This window comes from Puma concolor, chromosome C1 (genome assembly GCF_028749965.1).
Source record: "Puma concolor isolate L17-30 chromosome C1, mPumCon1.1.hap2, whole genome shotgun sequence".
Classification (NCBI taxonomy): Eukaryota; Metazoa; Chordata; class Mammalia; order Carnivora; family Felidae; genus Puma; species Puma concolor.
Window position 1 is genome coordinate 84967281 of NC_141674.1, and position 22354 is coordinate 84989634.

Sequence of the window (22354 nt, forward strand, 5' to 3'; positions counted from 1 at the left end):
TTCTGTGTCCTCCACCTTGAGTGACTATGTCCCCGACATGACCCCTTTTCCAGGAAAATCGCAGAAACCTCAGACTGCGCCTCCTCCCCTTGAGTAACCTCCAGCTCACCCGTTCAAACTTCCTGATCAAAACACGCCCAGCGACCTGTGTAACAGGGACTCCAACCCTTCCCCAGCCAATTGGCCGAGGCCACGACCCTTCCCCAGCCAATCGGCTGAGGCCACAGCCATTACCTCACCAACTGCCCCTAGGCCCCAATAAAACCTTTGTCCTTTTGAAACTCGCTCTCTCTCCCCGGTATCTCACCGCTGCGTCGGTGCAGGTAGGGGATTGAGCTCGAGCTAGCTCGAATAAAGGCTCTTTTGCTTTTGCATCAGATTCGGCTCCCTAGTGGTCTTTGGGGATCACGAATTCTGGGCATAACAATAGTTACTTTAAGGTTCTAGGAACAATTTTCAAAATTCAACCAAAGAGAGATGGGAACCTAAGAAAAAACTTTAGAATTGACTTTAATTAAGACAAAGAACCAAAAAATGGCAGAAATTTTGTAACAAGCCCAACTGTGGTAGAGGTCAAGCCCCTCCCTAAGGAATGTGGTGAAAGCCTTCTCAGATAAAAGGGGGCCAACATAGCCCAGTCAACTCCTATACATGTATGCATAACTCTGACAGGGTTTTGTAACTTGAACAGTGTCCAGTCAGAATATATGTGTCACCATATATGGGAGACAAAGAAATAGAAATTGCATAAAAGGCTACACTCTGCTGAGTTCCGGGCTCAGCCTTTTGGGGTCTTAGCCTGTTGAGTCCGTGCTAGCACAAATAAATCTGCTTCCTGGAAAAAAAAGGCCTCAGTGTCTGGTCCCTCTGAGTGAGAATCCTGCTACACAACCACAATGACAAATATTTTTGTTTGTTTGTTTCTGGCTTCAGAGGGAAAAAATAAAGGCAGTCAATGAATGTGGATAAAATGTATAAATGTGTGACTATATAGATGGATAGTTGCACTTATGCAGAGAAAAATTTCAAAATTAGAGCTAATATAAAATTTGTTATCTTATTATAACTTAAATTATCCTGTCTCTGGCTTGACCTGCTAAATATAAGAAAATCCAACTTCTGCAAAACCCTTTCGCCTGTAGTTTTTTTTTTTCAACGTTTTTTATTTATTTTTGGGACAGAGAGAGACAGAGCATGAACGGGGGAGGGGCAGAGAGAGAGGGAGACACAGAATCGGAAACAGGCTCCAGGCTCCGAGCCATCAGCCCAGAGCCTGACGCGGGGCTCGAACTCACGGACCGCGAGATCGTGACCTGGCTGAAGTCGGACGCTTAACCGACTGCACCACCCAGGTGCCCCTCGCCTGTAGTTTAACCACCTCCTTCTCTACTACTTTCTGTACACACCTGGCTACAAATAAGTCTGAGATTCCCCACCCCTGGAAGTATTTCACAAATTGTCAGGAAGAGGACGTAACATATGGCGTCCGTACTGTACCATAGGCACTGTGTGCTCCACGTGATGCTCCACCAGCATCCATTTCCCTCCTACTGGCCTTTGCCATCCTCAGGGATGCTGAGGTTGCTGACCACCACAGCAGTCTTTCCTGCAGCTTTCCTGGGCACCCACAGCTTCTGAAAATCCACTCTGAGCCCTTAGTCACAACAAAGGTGTCTGTGGTCTATGGAGCTAAAAATATTCCCTCTGAATATTTTTAAATAAATTTTTGTTACGGTGGTGAAAATTAGTGTTGTTTATGCCACAACTTGTTAGCACTTAGTAAAAGAAGTCTTTCTGTTTTAATTTATAGGTCCTTGAAATTGAGCCTGGAATGAAATCATGTATCGATCGGCTAAAACATTACACTAAGTTCCTCTCCTCTGATGACTAAAGGCTTTGTTGTTGGACCTCAGCCAACTGCCTGGTTTCTTCTTCCTTTGGAATGAACTCTTTCCATACAGTTCTTAATCTCCTGCTCATAATTTGACTTCTTTGGAACCAGAGCACTGATTCATCAGGCATTATCAGATATGCTTGAAGTTCAGCAATGGAGACAGTTTATGTTCTTTTGCAGAAATCTTCTCAGTCACTACAGAACTCCAGCAGATCTATTCTATAATTTATGCAACCATGCCTAGAACCCAAGAGTGGACAGTAAAAAGGTAATAGCTTAATCTGAGATTTGTGCTATGCAGCTTATAATCATATAGAAGTAGAACATAGGGGTACATGGGTGGCTCAGTTGATTAAGTGCTGACTTCGGCTCAGGTCGTGATCTCACAGTTTGTGAGTTTGAGCCCTGCATTGAACTCTGCGCTGACAGCTCAGAACCTGGAGTCTGCTTCAGATTCTGTGTCTCCCTCTCTTTCTGCCCCTCCCCAGCTTTCAGTCTGTCTCTCTCTCTCTCTCTCTCTCTAAAATAAACAAACAAAACAAAAAAGGAAGTAGAACATAGAACCATGTAACAACAGGGACTCAAGAGATAGCACCTCAGTATCTCATTAACTGGTGGCAATATCACACAAAACATGTTTTTACAGACACACATACAAAGGAATTCAATTGGCCTACTAGGAGATCTTTACTGTCCTTTATTTTCTGAGTCAATGGCTATTCCCACAAGCACCACTGTGGATCCAATCCTAAATTACTATGACCATAACTTTCAGTTGAACTAATTAACCTTTTGACATGGTGCCATGATTAGCAAAGTTCCAGAAACATTAATCATTTTGATTGGTTACTGTTTGTAAGGAAGTGTTTAACTCTTAGGTCACAAGTTACTTTAGGAATGAGTCGGTCATAATTCTACCATATTTGTGAAAATAGTCTTCAATATCGTTGGTTGTTGAAGACCTCTTTCTTTCAAAGCATTTAAGAATAATTTCCATTCCATGACCCTTTTTTTCTCTAGGTAAAACAACTCTTCTAATTAAGTTCATGTATAAAATACAACTTCATACCAAAGTAGAAAAAATGCCTAAGAGTTACTTTGGATCCTAGACTAGGTAAAAATGGGTGGAGGAAGGGGGAACAAATACCATTGAGGCAGAAACAAGTAGAGATTGGTGTAAAGGCAAAATGCGCTCACAAAAACAAGGAAGGATGAAAATTATTCAAATAGAATAATAATTGAAGAGATAAGAGACTTTGAAATCCTCTATTGATGACATTTTGGTGGAATTCACAAAATAATGATTAGAGTCTATGATCACTGTAAGACAATGTGAGATTATTGGAAATGAAATATTTTTGTATTTCAATGGTAACAAGGCATATGAAGGCACAAACTGAAAGCAAGTGTTTTCTTCTGTCCAGCAGCACCGACTAACAGAGGATGACAAGCCTATCAATGAAAGGAAAGGTATTCAGATTTGGAAGGTACTGTCTAAACATAAAATAAATAAAGAGAGTACAAGCCAAGGGCCTAAAAAGCTTTAGAAAGTAAACACACAGAACAAATATATCAAAGAAAATAAAAATTGATGCCTCTTGCACCCACCAGAATGGCTAATTTATAAATACACATAAAATACCAAGTAACTAGAATTGCTAGTGAGACTGTAAACCTGTGCAATTACTTTGGAAAACTGGAACTATATTCTAAGCTAGCATATGTATATCTTATACCCTAGTAATTCTACTCCATGTCACCACATAACATGCACTAGAGCGTTCATAGCAGCACTATTAGTCATAGTCCCAAATGTGGGAAATCACTCACATGTCATAAACAGGAAAATGAATTAATGTTGATAGAATCACGTAATGGAATAATATACAGCCATAAGATTAAATGACAAATGCATGCAACAATGTGGAAAAATGTGAAAGATACAAGAGCTCATCCTACGTGGTTCCTATCACATAAATTACAAAACCAAACAAACACCTGTCTATGCTGTCAAAATTCAGTAGTTTCCTTATAGGTGAGAGAGTAATAACTGGAGAAGGAATGAGGGGGATTCAGGAGTGCTGGTATGACCTCAAAACTATAATAAACCTCTTCTCTCTTCCCCACCAGGTTTTCATCACTATGACGTAAACAATGTCATAAACTATGAAGACAGCATTATAACTGGCTTCTTTCTATTCTTGCCCGCCTACAAACTATCTCTACATTGAAGCCGGAATGACCTTTTTAAATAAAATTTTAACTGTGTCACTCTTGTTTTAAACCCCTCCTGGGGCTTCCCTGCATACTCAGAATAAATTCTGAATGCCCATTATGGACTGAATAGTCTTGCATGAGCTGGTTCCTGCCTACCTCCTCAACTTCATTGTTAATCATCATAGCTCATAATGACCTTCCATCTGCTCTCCAAACATACCTACTTTTCTCCTATGTTTATAATAGTTATTTGCTCTGCCTGGAATGCCCTTCTTTCCTGGATGTTCACATGGTTGGTTCATTCATAGTATTTATAGCTCAATTCAAATCTATTTTCTTAGAAAGATCATATCTAATCCATTAGTCAAAGGCAGCCCCATTTCACCCCATATCACCAGTGTATTTCTACCACATCACTTTTTATATTTTTATACTTATGACTATCTGAAATCTTGTTAATTTTTGACTGTCTTCAATAATAGAATATGAATTCCACAGAGGCTAAGACTCTGTCTCTTCATCTTGTCTACTGTTTTTCCTCCAGCTCCAAACACAGTGCCTGATATACAGGAGATACTCAATAAATAATTGCTGAATAAAGGCTCTCAATAAATAAATTGTTGACGGCCTTGAGGGACTTCAGGGAAATAAGTCTAAAAGAGTGGAGCTGCCAGAGGTTGCTGGCAGTAATTAGAACAGAGAGACCCAGAGGAGACATTGAACAACAGGACTCACCAGGCACAAGGAATGATGGAACAGAATTATTGAATTGCTGTTTTCCCATCCTTGATATATTTGCAAGATGTACACCTTATGTGGCAGAAAGGAGGGAATATAACCTCAGAATATCTAGGTTTTGTGTATATCTCTCCTCAGTTTGGTCATAAATTGAAGACAAGATTCTGACCCTTATTCAAAAATATGTATCAAGCACCTACTGTGTGCCAAGCACTGTGATGCTCATTAAGTGTATATTTATAAATAATGGTGTAATAACCCTTGTCCTCATAGTCCATATGTCCTTGTTGAAGAAATAAATATTAAACCAACATAAATCAAATTTGTAGCTCCATACTGAGGTAAGAACTCTGAGAAAAATAACACAGTGGAACAAGAGGGAATAAGTGGGAGTTACACATTTAGACTAGGGGTATAGGGAGGTCTTATGAAGAAACTGAAAGAGGGGCGCCTGGGTGGCGCAGTCGGTTGGGCGTCCGACTTCAGCCAGGTCACGATCTCGCGGTCCGTGAGTTCGAGCCCCGCGTCGGGCTCTGGGCTGATGGCTCAGAGCCTGGAGCCTGTTTCCGATTCTGTGTCTCCCTCTCTCTCTGCCCCTCCCCCGTTCATGCTCTGTCTCTCTCTGTCCCAAAAATAAATAAACGTTGAAAAAAAAAAATTTAAAAAAAAATTTAAAAAAAAGAAACTGAAAGATAATATTTGAGATTCTGCATTCAAAAAGAAGTGGAAAACATTGAATGGGAATATGCCAGAGAAGGGTAATGAATGTTCAGCCTGAGAAAAATATGTGGACAGAGAACTCAGGGTAGAAAGGAGGTTGAGGGTTTGGACAAGCGGGACAAGTGTAGAGATTAGAGAGTAGAGCGATACAAAATAGAGTGGAAAAAGAGACAAACCCTTGAGGTCCATGATGAAGAATTTGCATTTTCTTCTTCATGTATAAGAAGCCATTGGGGAATTTTAAAGAGGGCACTGACATGTTCCTATTTACATGTTTAAATGATCACTTGGTTGCTGGTTAAGAGAGGAAGCTGAGAGATCATCCTGAAAGGTGGGTAAAAAGCCCAGAGGAAAGATGTTGGTATAAATATGGAGAGAATTCTATGGATTCAAGATCTAATTTGGAGAGAAAATTTTAAACTTGTTAATGGGTTGGGAGGAAGTGGGGTTAATCAAGAGGGTGGAGTCAAAGATACATCCAAATTTTTGAAAAGGGCCTTTGGGTAAATTCAGAGGTCACCTCCTAAGCTGTGTAGGAATAATGGGGTAAAAACATACCTTAGTCTTTATATCCCTAGTTTTGGGGATTATATGAGGTAGTCAACAGACATAAATCAAATGAGAGAGTGAATAAATGAATGAACGAATGAAGAGTGCAATGTAGTAAAGAGAAATTTAGTGAGCCAACTTTGGACATTATCTTCCATTGTTTAATGGATCACCACAACAGGCATACAGATGTGAACATGATATACTAAAGACAAAAACATTCATTTGATCTCATCATAGATAAACTCCTTAAGATGGGATTTCAGGTGATTTTAAAATTTTGCATACAGTTTTCTCCTATTTTTGGTAGTTATTTGCTTTGCTTAGAAGTCAGCAATTACAAATCTCAACAAAGATATAGAAGTCATAACAAGAACCAGATGAAAATATAGGACTGAAAAATGCAATAATAAAGTTTTTTTTTTTTAATGTTGGATGGGCTCAATAGTAAAATGGAGATTAGAAAGGATAGAATTAGGGAACATGAAGCCAGATCAATAGTATTTATACAACCCATGCAATAGAGAGAAAATAGACTGAAATTAAAATGAACAGAGTCTTAAAGACCTATGCAACAATAACAAAAGAACTAATATTGATATCATATGAATTCTGGAAGGAGAAAAGAGAGAATAGGACTGAAAAAGTATTCAAAGAAATAATAAGGTAATAATTGTCCCAAATTTAACAAAAGAAATAGAACTACAGATTCAAGAAATTGAGCATATCCCAAATAAGATAAACTCAAAGAAATGTATGCCACTCTAAAATGGTGAGTTTTATGATATATGCATCACTTCTCAATAAAAATGAATCAATTGCTTTACTATATCCTAAAAATGAATATGTGGCAACTGAAATTAAAAGTATAATACCACTTATAATCTCTTTAAAGAGAATGACATATTAGATATAAATTTAACAAAACATGCACAGGAACTATGTACTAAAGATTCCAAAATGCTGATAAAAGAAATTAAAGAAAACTTAAACAAATGGAGAGACCTATCATGTTCATGTATTGAGATATTCAACATAATAAAGATGTCAATTATCTCCAAAGTGATCTATAGTTTTATTAGTGTTTCTATCAAAATCCCAGCAAGCTTTTTTGTAGATAGGGACAAACATATTCTAAAATTTATTTGAAAAGGAGCAGGCTTGGGGCGTCTGAGTGGTTCAGTAGGTTAAGCGTCAACTTCAGCTCAGGTCGTGATCTCACGGTTTGTGAGTTCCAGCCCACATCGGGCTCTGTGCTGACAGCTCAGAGCCTAGAACCTGCTTCGGGTTCTGTGTCTCCCTCTGTCTGCCCCTCCACCACTTGCACTCTGTCTCTCGCTCTGTCTCAAAAATAAATAAATATTAAAAAACAAAAAAAGGAAAGGAACAGGCTCTTGAATAGCTAAAACAATCTTGACAAAGAAGAATAAAGTGAGAGTACTTGCTCCATCTTCTATTAAAACTTACTGCATAGTAATAAAAATCAGGGTACTGTGGTATTGGGGAAGGGATAGACACATAGATCAATGGAACATATTACACAACCCAGAAATAAACTCACACAAATATGCTCAACTGATCTTTGGCAAAGATTCAAACACAACTGAATGAGAGAAAGGTAGCCTCTTCAACAAATGATGCTGCATGGGATGCCTGGGTAGCTCAGCCTGTTGGGCATCTGACTTTGGCTCAGGTCATGATCTCATGGTTCGTGGATTCGTGCCCTGTGTTGGGCTCTATGCTGACAACTCAGAGTCTGAAGCCTGCTTTCAGATTCTGTGTCTTCTTCTTTCTCTGCCCCTACCCCGCTTATGCTCTGTCTCTCTCTCTTTCTTTCAAAAAACAAATTAAAAATAAATAAAATTTTAAAAAATTATGCTGCAGCCAATGGACAACCACAGGGAAAAAAAACAAAAACAAAAACAAAGGATCTTGGCCTACACTTAACACCTTTTACAAAAATTAACTTAAAATGGATCATGAACTTACATGTGAAACATAAAACTATAAAACTTTTTGAAAAAAAAAAAACTGGAGAAAATACTTGGATCTAGGGGGAGACAGAAAGTTCTTGGACTTTATATTAAAAACATAACCTATAGAAGAAAAAAAGCTGGTAAGTTGAACCTCATCAAAATAAACAATTTTGCTCTGCCAAAGACATTGTTAAGAGAATGAAAATGTTACTACAGATTGGAAGAAAATGTTTTCAAACCATATAACCAACAAAAAACTAGTATCATTACAAATTAATTTTAATGAATACTAATATGGTAATGAATATTAATACAAATAGCTTTTAAAACCCAACGTTAAAAAAAATAAATCCAAATAGGAAATAGGCAAAAGGCATAAAGAGACAATTAACCAAAGAGGGTATACAGGTGGCAAATAGCAAATGAAGAAATGGCAAACACATATGAAAAGATGTTTAACATCATGGCCATTAGGAAAATACAAATTAAAACCACAAAGAGATATCATTATGTACCTACTAAAATATCTAAAGGAAAACACCAAATGCTGGTGAGAATGAGGAAAAACTGGAATTCTCATGCTGTTGCTGAAGGGCTTGTAAATGTTGCTGATAGTAATATTGTGGCTATAAATGAAAATGATAGTTTCTTATAAAACCAAACATGGAAATGACCCCAACATTGTCCTCCCGAGAATCTATTCCAGAGAAATGAAAATGTATGTAGAACAATAGCCTATACATGAATGTGCAGTTTTATTTGTCATAGCCAAAAACTGGAAACAACCTTGAAACAACCAGTCAATGGGTGACTGATTAAACAAACCATAGTATGTCCATACCAAGGAATACTAGACAGCAATATAAAGGAATGAACTATTGATATATGCAACAACCTAGTTGAATCTCCAGGGAATTATGTTGAATGGAAAAGCCAATCCTGGTATGTCACATACTGTATGATCTCATTTTTATGACATTCTTGAAATGACAAAATTAAGAAGTGGAGAATAGATTAGTAGTTGCCACCTGTCAGGGATGGGGTTGGAGAAATGGAAGTGGTTGTAGTTTAAAAGGCAACACAAAGAATCCTTGTGATGAAACTGTTCTTTACCCTGACTATATCAATATTAAAATCCTAGTTGTGATGTTGTACTAGAGTCTCAAAAGATGTTACTTTTGGAGAAAACTGGGTAAAGGGTATTAGGTATCTCTCCATGCTGTTTCTTACAATTGCATGTGAATTTACAACTATGTAAAATAAAAGTTTTAATTTTTGAAGCAGCCCTTCAAGAAGTTTGTTTTGAAGCAGCAAAACAAACAAAAAAAAAGTTTCCTACCGGATATTCCAGAGTTCCAAAGTCAAAAGGATATAATCTACTTAAGGGAGGGGGTTGCATGATTGGTTCCTAAATGCCTAGCAGGGAAAGACTAGGAGGGACCCAGCAACACTTAGCAACATTTAGGATGAAAAAGGTTGCACACATTATAGTTAAACTTTTTATATGTGCCTTTGGTATAAACGAATCAGATAGGATGGGAAACAAAAAAATATTTGGGGTACATCCTGGGAAAGCAAATATGCTATCATGTATGAACACATGGAAAGAAAAAGTGATAAAACATTTTATTGAAACAGGCAGAGACAGAAGGGGAAAGAATTGAAAAAAAATTACTTGCTGTGATTATATAAAATGCATTAGCTGAGGCTTAAAAGATGAGAAGAAGCTAGCTAGGCTCACGAGGAGACAGAAATAAGGGGGCGGGGAACATGTTCCAGTTAGAAGTATCATGTATACAAAGGCTCAGGGCAGTGTATTCGAGGAATTAATAATAATTGGGTGTGACTGAAGCTGAACATGAGGTATGTTTATAGAGGTTATGGAGGTTTCCAGGACAAGCAAGAACTGTCCTGGAAAGCAAACTATGGAATTGGATGTTTATCTATCCTGAAAGTGGCAGGAAACTATTGGAGAAATATAAGCCTGTTTACCTGTTTGATATCCCCCACCTTCTCTTTTCCTCCCTCCCTCCCTGCCTCCCTTCCCTCCCTCCCTCCTTCCCTCCCTCCCTTCCTTCCTTCCTTCCTTCCTTCCTTCCTTCCTTCCTTCCTTCCCCCCTCCCTTCTTCTCCATTCACCTCATACCCTTTCCTACTGTTGAGCAATGCATTGAGCTAGGCACAGAGAGTGCAGGAAGAAATATGATAGTGTCTGTTCTAAAGACTTCTAGTCTATTAGGAAAAAAAAATGTCCATGCAATGAACTTACTATCTTTGGAAATTATTTATCTTTGTTTACTTTTGGTGGCAGAAAAAGAAGTAAAAGCAAAATGTATTAAATTCTGTAATGTTTGACTCTGTGTTCAACATTCTGCATGTTATCTCATTTTATCCTCATATTGCTATATAAAGTAGGAAAATCATGTACAGGCATATTAATGCATTACATAAATGGTTTTCATAATTAAAACTGTGGAATTTTGTCCCTGGGGTGTTCGAAAACAGTCTAGACATCCATCTGTTATGAGTATTCAAGTGAAACCCTGAGGGATGCTGTAGCCCTTGGCTCAGTGAATTTGTCAGCTTCTGTCTATTTCAAAAAAAATTCTGGAATTCTATATTCAGATGGAAGTAGTGGCGAACTCTTGCACTATTCTCAAAGGATTTAAATGTGATGATTTTTTGAAGGAGAAACTAATGTTTTACTATATCCTCTTACTAAAAATGTCATGCAGTTCTCCCTGAGGTGCTGGTGGCTATTCGCATGCCAGGGCCAACTTCCAAGAGAGTAATTTTATTTGGCTTGCCTAAGGTTCCTGGGGATTTCGACTGCTTAAGACATTCTTCCCTTCTGATTACAGTAGCTGCAGAGTTGTTAGTCCTAATTATACTTAAGTTCAAACGATGGAGTCAAATTCCTATTTGTGTGTATATTTACATATATGTATACAGAATTGAATCATAATCCTCACATACCACTCATACTATTTTTTTAATCTTTACTTATTGTTGAGAGAGAGAGAGAGACAGAGCATGAGCAGGGGAGGGACAGAGAGGGAGACACAGAATCTGAAGCAAACTCCAGGCTCTGAGCTGTGAGCACAGCACCCAATGCGGGGCTCAAACTCATGACCCGTGAGACCATGACCTGAGCCAAAGCCGGCTGCTTAACCGACTGAGCCACCCAGGCGTCCCACATAACACTCATACTAAACAAAATGATAGAGTTTGAAGGAAATCCACAGCCCTGCAAATGGCTTCTCAAGAGCCACATATGGAATTCAGAAAGGAAGGGACAATGCCACCAAGGAAGCCTTGAACATTTCTACTTTCACAAACATCATGTTTCTGCTTTCAGAGAACTGTTTCCTCAATGGGAAATTTCGATTAATCTTGCTACAAAATGTTTTACTATATCTGGAATATTACCTCCAAAGAAACATTTATTAAATCTTGGTTTATGAATCAATTGTTTTTAACTTATGAAAATAAGTTCATCAGAGAATACATCACTAATACAGAACATTGGAAATAATTTTGGAATAAGTGTTCCTGATTCTGCTGTTCTAGCATAATCTTTGCCTCTCCTTAGCCAGCTGACCTGAATCACCTCTGCAGATCTCTGTTTCCTTCTTATAAAATAAAGGAGTTGGAAATAATGCGTTTCAAGTTATGTTTGGTGCCTCAGGAATCACTGGGTCAGAAGGTACTGTGCTCAGTTGATCCTGTTTTTGAGGTCTGAGACTCTCTAAGCTCTGAGTCTAGAGCCCACTTGTGAGAGGTGAAGTGTAGAAGGCAAGTCTGGGGGGAAATTCTCTTTGGCCTAATGGCTGTGTTGTGACTAGGGAGGGGTTCATGCCAGACACAATTTGTATAAGTCTTAAGATAAAAATTTAAAAATATATCCAGGTTTTGAGGACAGTGAAACTATTCTATATGATATAAAAATGGCAGATACATGCTATTATACATTTGTCTAAAGGCATAGAATGTACAACAGCAAGACTGAACCCTAATGTAAATTGTGGACTTTGGGTGGTAATTATGTGTCAAGGTATACTCATCAGTTGTAACATGTGCCACTCCGGTGCCAGATGTTGATAGTGGGGAAAGCTGTGGGTGTGGAGGAGCAAGAAGTATACAGGAACTCTCTGTACTTGCTGCTCAGGTTTGCTGTGAACCTATATCTGCTCCAAAAAAGCCTAGTCAGGACTGCTTCATTGTTTATTTGGCAGGAAATAAACTGTTTTCATTGACTGAACAGATACTTATAGAGTACCACTTCTAAGTATATAGATCCACCAAGGCAGGAACCAATTCTATCAACATTGTTTCTCTGTGTTAAGAACAGTGTCAGATACAGAGAAAGTATGGATGTGTTTAATTGACTAATGAATAAATAAATAAACACATGCATGCATGATGAATACAGGCAGCATGACAGGTGCTTAGGATATAATGGTGAACAAGAACTATAAGGTCTCCATCCACACCTTCTTGGTAGAACAAATAGGGGCAAGTACACTTTGGGTTGTGACCAACAACTTGAATGGGATTAAAAAGTGTGGGGTGTGTGTGTGTGTGTGTGTGTGTGTGTGTGTGTGTGTGTGTGCATACACATGCACAACTGGTTGACAGATCATCATATTGAGGCAAGTCTTAGGCACAGATGGGTTCCTAATTTTTCAAGAGACATCACGAATACAGGGATGAGATACCTCCAGTTAAAGAGGGCTGGTTTAGTTCAAAGTATCTAGAGGAGATTGCTGAGATGAAGAGTAGAACTCATATCCAAGGCAGGTAAATTTCTTACTCTTATCTCTACGTTCTGGGACTACTTATATTGCTGTCCTGGAAATGGGTAATCTCTCTCTAATGGTGCCAAAGGGAAAACTGTATCTGAATTATGCCAGTAACCATAAAACTGTCAGACTCTGTCCTTTCCATGTGACAGATTCCCAGGAGGTGAGTCTCAGAGATGTCAAAGTCTATTAAACAGTGTACAACTAGGTATATAGTTCCACTTTTAACAACTGTATTTGCTTACACTCCAGCTTAAGATTTCATTTGAACATGATTACAATTTTTTTTAAGTTTGAAAACACTAGGTTAGTTGTTCTTGTTAGGATTGTTGGGATTCCAGCTCTAATAGATATTCTAGTTCTAATAGATATTAGACAAGACTCCGCTTTTTAAAAATTTTTTGTTTCACACAACCAAAATACTCTAGGATATACGGATATACTGACCTAACTTGTACCTTACTAACAAGTTCAAACTCTAAACACTACCTCAATATCCACCACTATTTTTTCCTGACAGTGATATTATTAGCTTTATTTTTCAGCTGGGGAAACTAAGACGAAGATTGACTCAGCTGGAAACAGACCAAGTGTCATACCCAGAAAGAGACCCAATTTGTACTAATGTTAGAACTGACAGACTCTTTGAAGGCAGGAAATATGTCATTTCGTTTGGAGAATCTCCACATTTCCTAGCACTGTGCTCTGAATTTAATTGACATGAACCAAGCACCAGATAACGCCACATTCTTGGAATAGAGTAAATAACGTTGACCTGGACTCTCATGATAAATGATGACAAATGAAGTGCTTGGCTGAATTTCTATAAAATCCATATATACCAGCCATAACTTTAAAAATAATTTAAACTGTACATGCTGTTCTGATTTAACACAAAGCTCGAGAAAATTTCTCAAGCCAGGGGTAGAAATATAAAATATAAAATTCTGGAAAAAAACCTAGAATTTAGGAATGAGACCACCAAAGACATTTCCTTATGTGTGTGAGAATCTTAAGTTCACTGTCCAATTAATATTTGATCAGTTGGCTATTTAATAATTTGATCATTGTTTAAATAATATCTATTGAATGTTTTGTCACTAATTATGTAGTCACTCACTCACTAATGTGCAGACGTTTTAGAGTTTGTCAGGTGTTAGGCTTATGCTTCTCTCCAAGATTTTATGTTTGAGTCCAGTTCCAATAAAACAATTGGTTGCAACAGTGGGAAAGAAAGTCTGACATTCTATACAACACTTTTCTTCACTCACCTGACACCCACTCTGAACTGAACTGTTGTGATTTATTCCTTCATTTAATACTATATGTGTTGGGCACCTGACTAGGCACTGGTAATTATACACACACACACACACACACACATATACATATATATATATATATATATATATATATATATATATATATATACACACACACATATATATATATATATATACACACACATATATATGTATATATATATGTGTGTATATATATATATATATATATGTATATATATATATATATATATACAAATATATATATTAGAGTCTCTACTGCCCTCATGAAGTTCACATTCTCATGGGACGGGGGGTAAATAAAAATTGCATAATATCAGATTATAATAAAGATCATGAGGAGAAAATAAAGTAGGATAAGGATAAAGGAATGATAAGTGTAGTCATTTAGAAAGGTAGGTGAGAACAATCCTTGCTGTGGTGATGGTGTTGGAACAGAGATCTAAATTAAGGGAGTGGATGAGTTATGTGAGTATCTGCAAAAGAAATCCTCAAGTCAGAGAAAATAACAAATGCAAATACCCTGCACTGGAGCTTTGTTGGATTTGGTAAAGGAACTGAGCAAAAAGGCCAGTGCGGCAAGATGGGAAGTCATAGGAAATGAAGTCAGAGAGGGAGTCATGAGCAAAATAATGTAGAGCTTTGTAAACCATGGTGAAGATTCTGCATTTTCCCACTAAGTTATGCTGAGATGCCACTGAAAAGTTACTTGGAAGATAGCTTGTATATGTGGGAGTTGGGTAGGATGGGCAGGAGAGGAATCAGGGACCAGTTACATGACTATTGAGTCACCCTTGGAGAAATGATGGGGGTAATGTCAGAGTGGAGATGTGAGGATTGGTTGGATTTGAAATTGTCATCATAAAAACGATGACAAATGGTGTTATGATATCCATGTTTCCAAAGATGAATTTTCTACTTTAAGTGCAGACTTTTAAACTAGGTACTCCTTTTGCCAAAAGGTACAAAATTTATCAGCCCTATTGCTTCAGTATAGGAGAAACCACAGTATATAACCTATATAGAGGGCTTATACAGAACAGTAAATTTCAACGGAGAAACAGAAAAACCCTTCCTGAGGTTTACCAAGTAACAAAGTATGTACAGAGCAAAGTGAAGAGAGGCAACACTTAACCTAGTTTTATCACCAACACTTTTCACAGATCTGTTATAAAGTATAAACAAGAGAAACCAATTCTAATTCATTTAAGCAGAAAAAGGACTCATTGAAAGTAGATTGGATTTTCTACAGAATTTCTGGCAAGTCTGGAGAAATAGGCTTGAAAAATGTGCAGAAGCAGAGCAAGCTAGGCAGCAGCAAGAACTCCTGCCAGAATCCTATCACAGAATACCACGGCTGCTGCCTCTGGTCACCAGGGGCTACAGCATGTATTACAGATGCCACTGCCCCAAAGACTAGCATGGGACACTAGACGTTGCCGCTGGATCTACTGCCAAAGCCGCTCTTGGAAACGGACTGCTGCTTCCATTGTTGCCACCATCACAGTCTCCATATCATCCACCTCCATTGGTCATTCAGTCCTGTTTGAATGCCTGTAGTATTTGGTTACTTGAGCCCAGGTCAACTGCACATACCTATGCCCTAAGAATCCAGGATAATGAGCATCTGGCCACTTAGCCTTCTAAAATGGGAAGCAGGCTTCATTTACCACCAAGACCAAGGCTCATACACGCAGCATAGGGAATTCACACAGCATAGGAAAGGGGATCTGATGCCAGGAAGTAAAAAATATGAGGACAAGAATTTATTGTGGGAAATGGCAAATATATAAGCCAAGACCGAAAACTGCAAGAAGTAAGGTATTTTTTTGCAAGAACATTTTATTCCAGTGCAAACCTACATAGGAAAATAATGACAGGGGTTAAATACCTTTTTTTAAAAAAGGATAAAGAGAACCTAAAAGAAAAAAAATTAGACTGAAGATAATTCCCTTAATTGAGGATTTTCATCAGTTCCCAAAAGGGAGGAATCATAAAATTGTGTCTGAATCTCCTCATCTTTTAAAATCTAGTCCAGGGCTGGCAAATGCACAGTATGTGAACCTTCACTTCACCTGTTGAGCCGGTGCAGACATTGCTAATTCAAGAACCTTTTTCTTTCGAGTATTATGCTAAGTAAAACAAGTCAGTCAGAGAAAGACAAATACCATATGATCTCACTTGATTTCACTCATATGTGGGATTTAAGAAACAAAATAAAGGAGCAAAGGGAAGAACAAGAGAGAGAGAGAGAGAGAAACCAATAAACAGATTCTTGTTTTTTTTTTTTTAATGTTTATTTATTTCTGAGACACAGAGAGACAGAGCATGAATGGGGGAAGGTCAGAGAGAGAGAGAGGGAGACACAGAATCCAAAGCAGGCTCCAGGCTCTGAGCTGTCAGCACAGAGCCTGACATGGGGCTTGAACTCACGAATCAAGATCATGACTTGAGTCAGTTGGACGCTTAACTGACTGAGCCACCCAGGTGCCCCTACAGATTCTTAAGTATAGAGAACAAACTGATGGTTACCAGGGGGGAAGTGGAAGGAGGGATGGGTGAGATAGTTGATGGGGATTAAGGAGGGCACTTCTCGTGATGATTACTGGGCGATGTATGGAAATGTTGAATCACTCTATTGTACACCTGAAAACTGACACAACGTGTATGTTAACTAACTGGAATTAAAATAAAAACTTAAAAAAATCTTGCTTTTCAATGTTGCGTGCAATCTTGACTTTAGATTTCTTGTCACCACAATGCTCCAGACATCTACTACCAAGGGACTGGTGGTGAGTTGGTTGAAATTCATTTTCTTTTTTTGTGGAAGTACCTGTTTGGTAAAATGTCTATTTTTCTTTTCTCCATGAAAGTGGGTTTGATGTAATAGATATACATTGGAGTGATCCTAACCAAGTGCTACAGTCAAGAACCACTGCTTTCAGTAGCAGTGTGCAGAGCAGCGAAATAGCACTCTTTAGACAATTTCGTTTAACAAGATTTATTTCTCTCCTTGTTAAAGAGGTTGTTCTATGTTTACATTAGTAAATACCTCATTGTATTTTATCAATTATTAAAAATCATAGTACCTATTCAGATACAAGATCGGGAGGTCTTAAACCTCTTAATGTCTGCAGGGAATAACTCTGTGTTCTATGCAGGGTCCTGCATTTATCTTTATCTGCATAGATAGATACACACCTTACGTATTCACTCATATTATGTGTATATGTGTTTATACTCTTTAAAAGTTCCACATTTCACATTTTGCTATTTGTCAGCTATTGCCTTTTCTTCTACTCTACCCTTTTGTAAGAGATAGGTGCTAAGGCCTCAGGGGAAAACTTTTCCCCACAGATAACCTTTTTATAAGCACTGCACCTCCAGAAAACATGGAATGAATCTCTTGGAGTAATAGCTCTAAAAGCCAAATACATTGACAGGTTGATAGAGTGCAACCTTTGTATGATCCACAAAAGTCAGAGTCTGAACATGTTGATACAATGTAATGGTAGATTTAGTGACTGTTAGGAAAAGCTGTAGAGGAATTCAAATGGGAAACCTTTACAATAGATCACTAAAATTTTCATGCTACACATATGAAAGCAAGTTCTTTGTTAAATAAGTACAATTTTCTGAGGCAGTTTATTGACTTCAAAAATGGTTCTCTTAACTTATAAATTGAATAAAAAGGTCAACATTTTTTTAAATTCATTGATCGAAAAGATAAGAGCTTTAAAAGAAAGCTTTCTGCTCACATGAACAAGATATGGAACAAATCCAACACCCCCAAAGATTCCATCTTGCTGCCCCTTTGTAGTCAGACCCTCCCCCTCCCAAAATTCTGGTAACTACGGATCTGTTTTCTGACCCAATAGTTTGCCTTTTCTCGGAATTCTGTATAAATGGAATTTTAATGTATGTTATCATATTTATGCCTTTTTCAGAATGCCATATAAATGGCATCATAGTGTATTTAATCTATTGAGATGGGCTTCCTCATTTAACATAATGTCTTTGAGATTTATCCGTGTTATTGTATATATCAATAGTTTTAATGGCTGAGCAGTAGTCTATTATATGGATACATGATAGTTATTTGATTAAGGATCTGGAACAAACTAGCCTCCATTTCAAGGCCCTATTTATTGTATGAAGCTGAGTACTATGTATTTCTTACAAAAGTTTTTAATAAAAAATGGTAAGGAGATGGACCATGCCTTATTTGTCTATTCATCAATATTCATAAAATTAAGTAAATTGTTTTAATTTGATTTAAAAAAGACAAAAGAAGCTTTTGCCTGTAATATCTAATACATAAAAGGATAACCTCATCAATAAATGGCATATTAATAAAATATATTCTGCATGTATCCAATCGGTTATTTGGATCAGTTTTTTGTATTGAAGTATAATTAACATACAGTATTCTATTAGTTTCAGGTATACGATATAATGATTCAATAATACATTACTCGATGCTCAAGATAAGTATACTCTTCTTCCCCTTTATCTATTTCACCTTTCCCACTACCCACCTTCTCTCTGGAAACCATCTGCGTATTCTCAGTATTTAAGAGTCCCTTTGTTGTTTGTTTGTTTGTTTGTTTTGTTTTGTTTTAATTCCACATATGAGTGCAATCATATTTGTCTTTCTGTGACTGACTTATTTCATTTAGCATTATATCTTCTTTTTTTTTTTTTTTTTTTTTAATTTTTTTTCAACGTTTATTTTTATTTTTGGGACAGAGAGAGACAGAGCATGAACGGGGGAGGGGCAGAGAGAGAGGGAGACACAGAATCCGAAACAGGCTCCAGGCTCTGAGCCATCAGCCCAGAGCCCGACGCGGGGCTCGAACTCACGGACCGCGAGATCGTGACCTGGCTGAAGTCGGACGCTTAACCGACTGCGCCACCCAGGCGCCCCTAGCATTATATCTTCTAGGTCCATCCATGTTGTTGCAAATAGCAAGATTTCATTCTCTTTTTTTTTAATGTTTATTTTGGAGACAGAGAGAGACAGAGCATGAACGGGGGAGGGTCAGAGAGAGGGAGACACAGAATCTGAAACAGGCTCCAGGCTCTGAGCTGTCAGCACAGAGCCCCACACGGGGCTCGAACTCACGGACCACGAGATCATGACCTGAGCCAAGTCAGCCGCCCAACCGACTGAGCCACCCAGGCGCCCCTCATTCTCTTTTTTTTAATGTTTCTTTTTTTTTTAACGTTTATTTATTTTTGAGAGACAGAGTGAGACAGATTGTGAGCAGGCCAAGGGCAGAGAGAGAGGGAGACACAGAATCCGAAGCACATTCCAGGCTCTGAGCTGTCAGCACAAAGCCCAACATGGGCTCAAACCCACGAACTGTGAGATCATGACCTGAGCCAAAATCTGACGCTTAACCGACTGAGCCACCCAGGTGCCCCCATTCTTTCTTTTTTATGGTCAAATAATATTCCAGTGTGTGTGTCTGTGTGTCTGTGTGTGTGTATGTACCATATCTTTTTTATCCATTCACCTATCCATGGACATGTGGGTTGCTTCCTAATTTAGCTATAGTAAATAATGCTACAATAAACATAGCAGTGTATATATCTTTTTGAATTAGCATTTTCATTTTCTTTGAGTAAATACCCAGTAGTGGAATTACTGGATCATATGGTAATTCTATTATTAATATTTTAAGTAAACTCCATACTGTTTTCCACAGTGGCTGCACCAATTTTCAATCCTACCAACAGCGCACAAGGGTTCCTTTTTCTCCACATCCTTGCAGACACTTGTTATTTCTTGTGTTTTTGATTTTAGTCATTCTGACAGGTGTGAGATGATATTTCATTGTGGTTTTGATTTGCATTTCCATGATAATTTTTATTTGATCCATTTTAATTTAAAATACTGTGCTATTTTATATGTAAATGAAGAATGAGGCAAAGAACATAGATTTAAGTAATAAAGATTGTAAGTAATTTAGGGTTAGAGGTAATTATTACCCTGAAACAATATTGATGTATAATTAATAGCATAACTACTATTTATATTTCACCTAAAGACATATAAGACTGTTTACAGATGTTTTAATGTAAATTGAATTAGATTGCTTTCTTTACTTAAAAATGTCAAAATGCTAAGATATTCAATATTTCAAAAGACTTTTTTTTTTTTTCAACGTTTATTTATTTTTGGGACAGAGAGAGACAGAGCATGAACGGGGGAGGGGCAGAGAGAGAGGGAGACACAGAATCGGAAACAGGCTCCAGGCTCTGAGCCATCAGCCCAGAGCCCGACGCGGGGCTCGAACTCACGGACTGCGAGATCGTGACCTGGCTGAAGTCGGACGCTTAACCGACTGCGCCACCCAGGCGCCCCAAGACTTTTTCTTTTTAAGGTCCTTTTCAAGTTTTATTAGGTAAAATTGGTATAATTTTACTACACATATACAATATATTGCCTACATATACATATATATAATATATTGCACATATTTAAAATATGCAATTTGATAAATTTGGGCAATAAAACACTCATGAAACTGTCATCATAATCAAGATAATGAACAAATCCATAAGCTCAAAAGTTTTCACATGCCCTTTATAAGTCACTTCTTCCCTTTGCTCCCCTGTGCCCCCGCCGTCTCTCCCTCCCCATGCTCAGGCAAAGACTGATCTGCTTTCTTTCACTATATATTATTTTTAATATAAACGCATTCATAGAAGAAATAGCCCTTTTTTATTTTTATTTTTTGCTGTAGCTCCTTCCACTTGTTGCAGGTGAGATGCATCTGTGTTGTTACATTTATAAATAATTTATTCCTTTTTATTACTGAGGAGCCTTACGTTATACGGATATTCAACAATTTGTTTATCATTCACTTGTTGGTTTATATGTTTTCCCAAGTGATTGTATCCATTGTTTCATATCTTCCCCATAATTTGGTCAGTCTTCTTAGTATCAGCCATTTTATTCAATAGGTAACAGTATCTCACTGTGGTTTTAATTTGGATTTCCCTGACAACTAATGAGGTTGAGTTTTTCCTGTACTTTGCCATCCATATATATTCTCTGGTGAAGTGTCTATTCAAATATTTTTTTCCTTTTTTATTTGCTTTTTTTTGGTCTTACTATTATTAAGTTGAAAATGCTTCCTATGTATGCCTGATCAAAAGAGCAATATTACAGAAAAAAAAAAAAAAAAAAAAAAAAAAAAACTTCCTGGGCTCACAACAATGGGTGCTGCTAGTTCAAGTGACTTGACTATTAGCTTATCTCTTGTATTAAATTGCATGGTCCTTGAGTGCAGGAATTGCTTAGTTTGAAAAACTCAAAAAAAGATTAGGACATGGAAACAGCACAATAGACATTTGTTAAATAAAGGAAAAACATTAACAACTAACATTAAGAACAAAATATGCACAAAGCATTATGCTGAATATATTATATAAAATAATATAGTTATTTCTCACAACAATCCTGTGAAGTAGCTCTTCTAATTAATTTTGTACCTGTGGAAAGCGAGACTCAGAGAGAGATAAAAGTAAGTTCCTAAGCTTTCCCTTCTATTAAGACATAAACTTGATCCCAGGGATCTGACTCCAAAACATGGTTATCCACTAGACAAAACTTATTCTGCACCAAGTGACTCACTTTTCTCAGGGATCATGAGCATCTCAGTTGAATGGCCTTCCTTTCTACCATACTGCCTGCTCATCTTTTTATTAGTATTTAGTAGCCTCAAAGTAAGTTCTTTGTTTTTTCTGCTTAAAAATGAACCTAGTGAGAAAAACAAGCACTCATGAGACTATCTACCTACCAGCTACTCATACAAGGCTTGACAAAATTGCCTTTCATTGGTGAAGCAGATTTTACAAGGTAGATTGTTATGCCTTTCATCAGTATGAATTAAAACTTTTCATTAGAAGCTGTTGTCTGTACTTGTTTTTAATTGGACAATTCTTACGGAGACTTAAAAGGCCAAATCCTGTAAACATTTCCGTTCTTAATTCTGTGGAAAGTTGGCTATGTCAACCATCACACTGTCTTGCAATGGATGTGAACATCACAGCAGGGTGTTACTGAGACCAGGAGTTGTGACTGGGTGAAAGGCCTGGGTCTGAAGTTATCTCAGTACAAGACTCCATAGAAATGAAAAAGCAATAG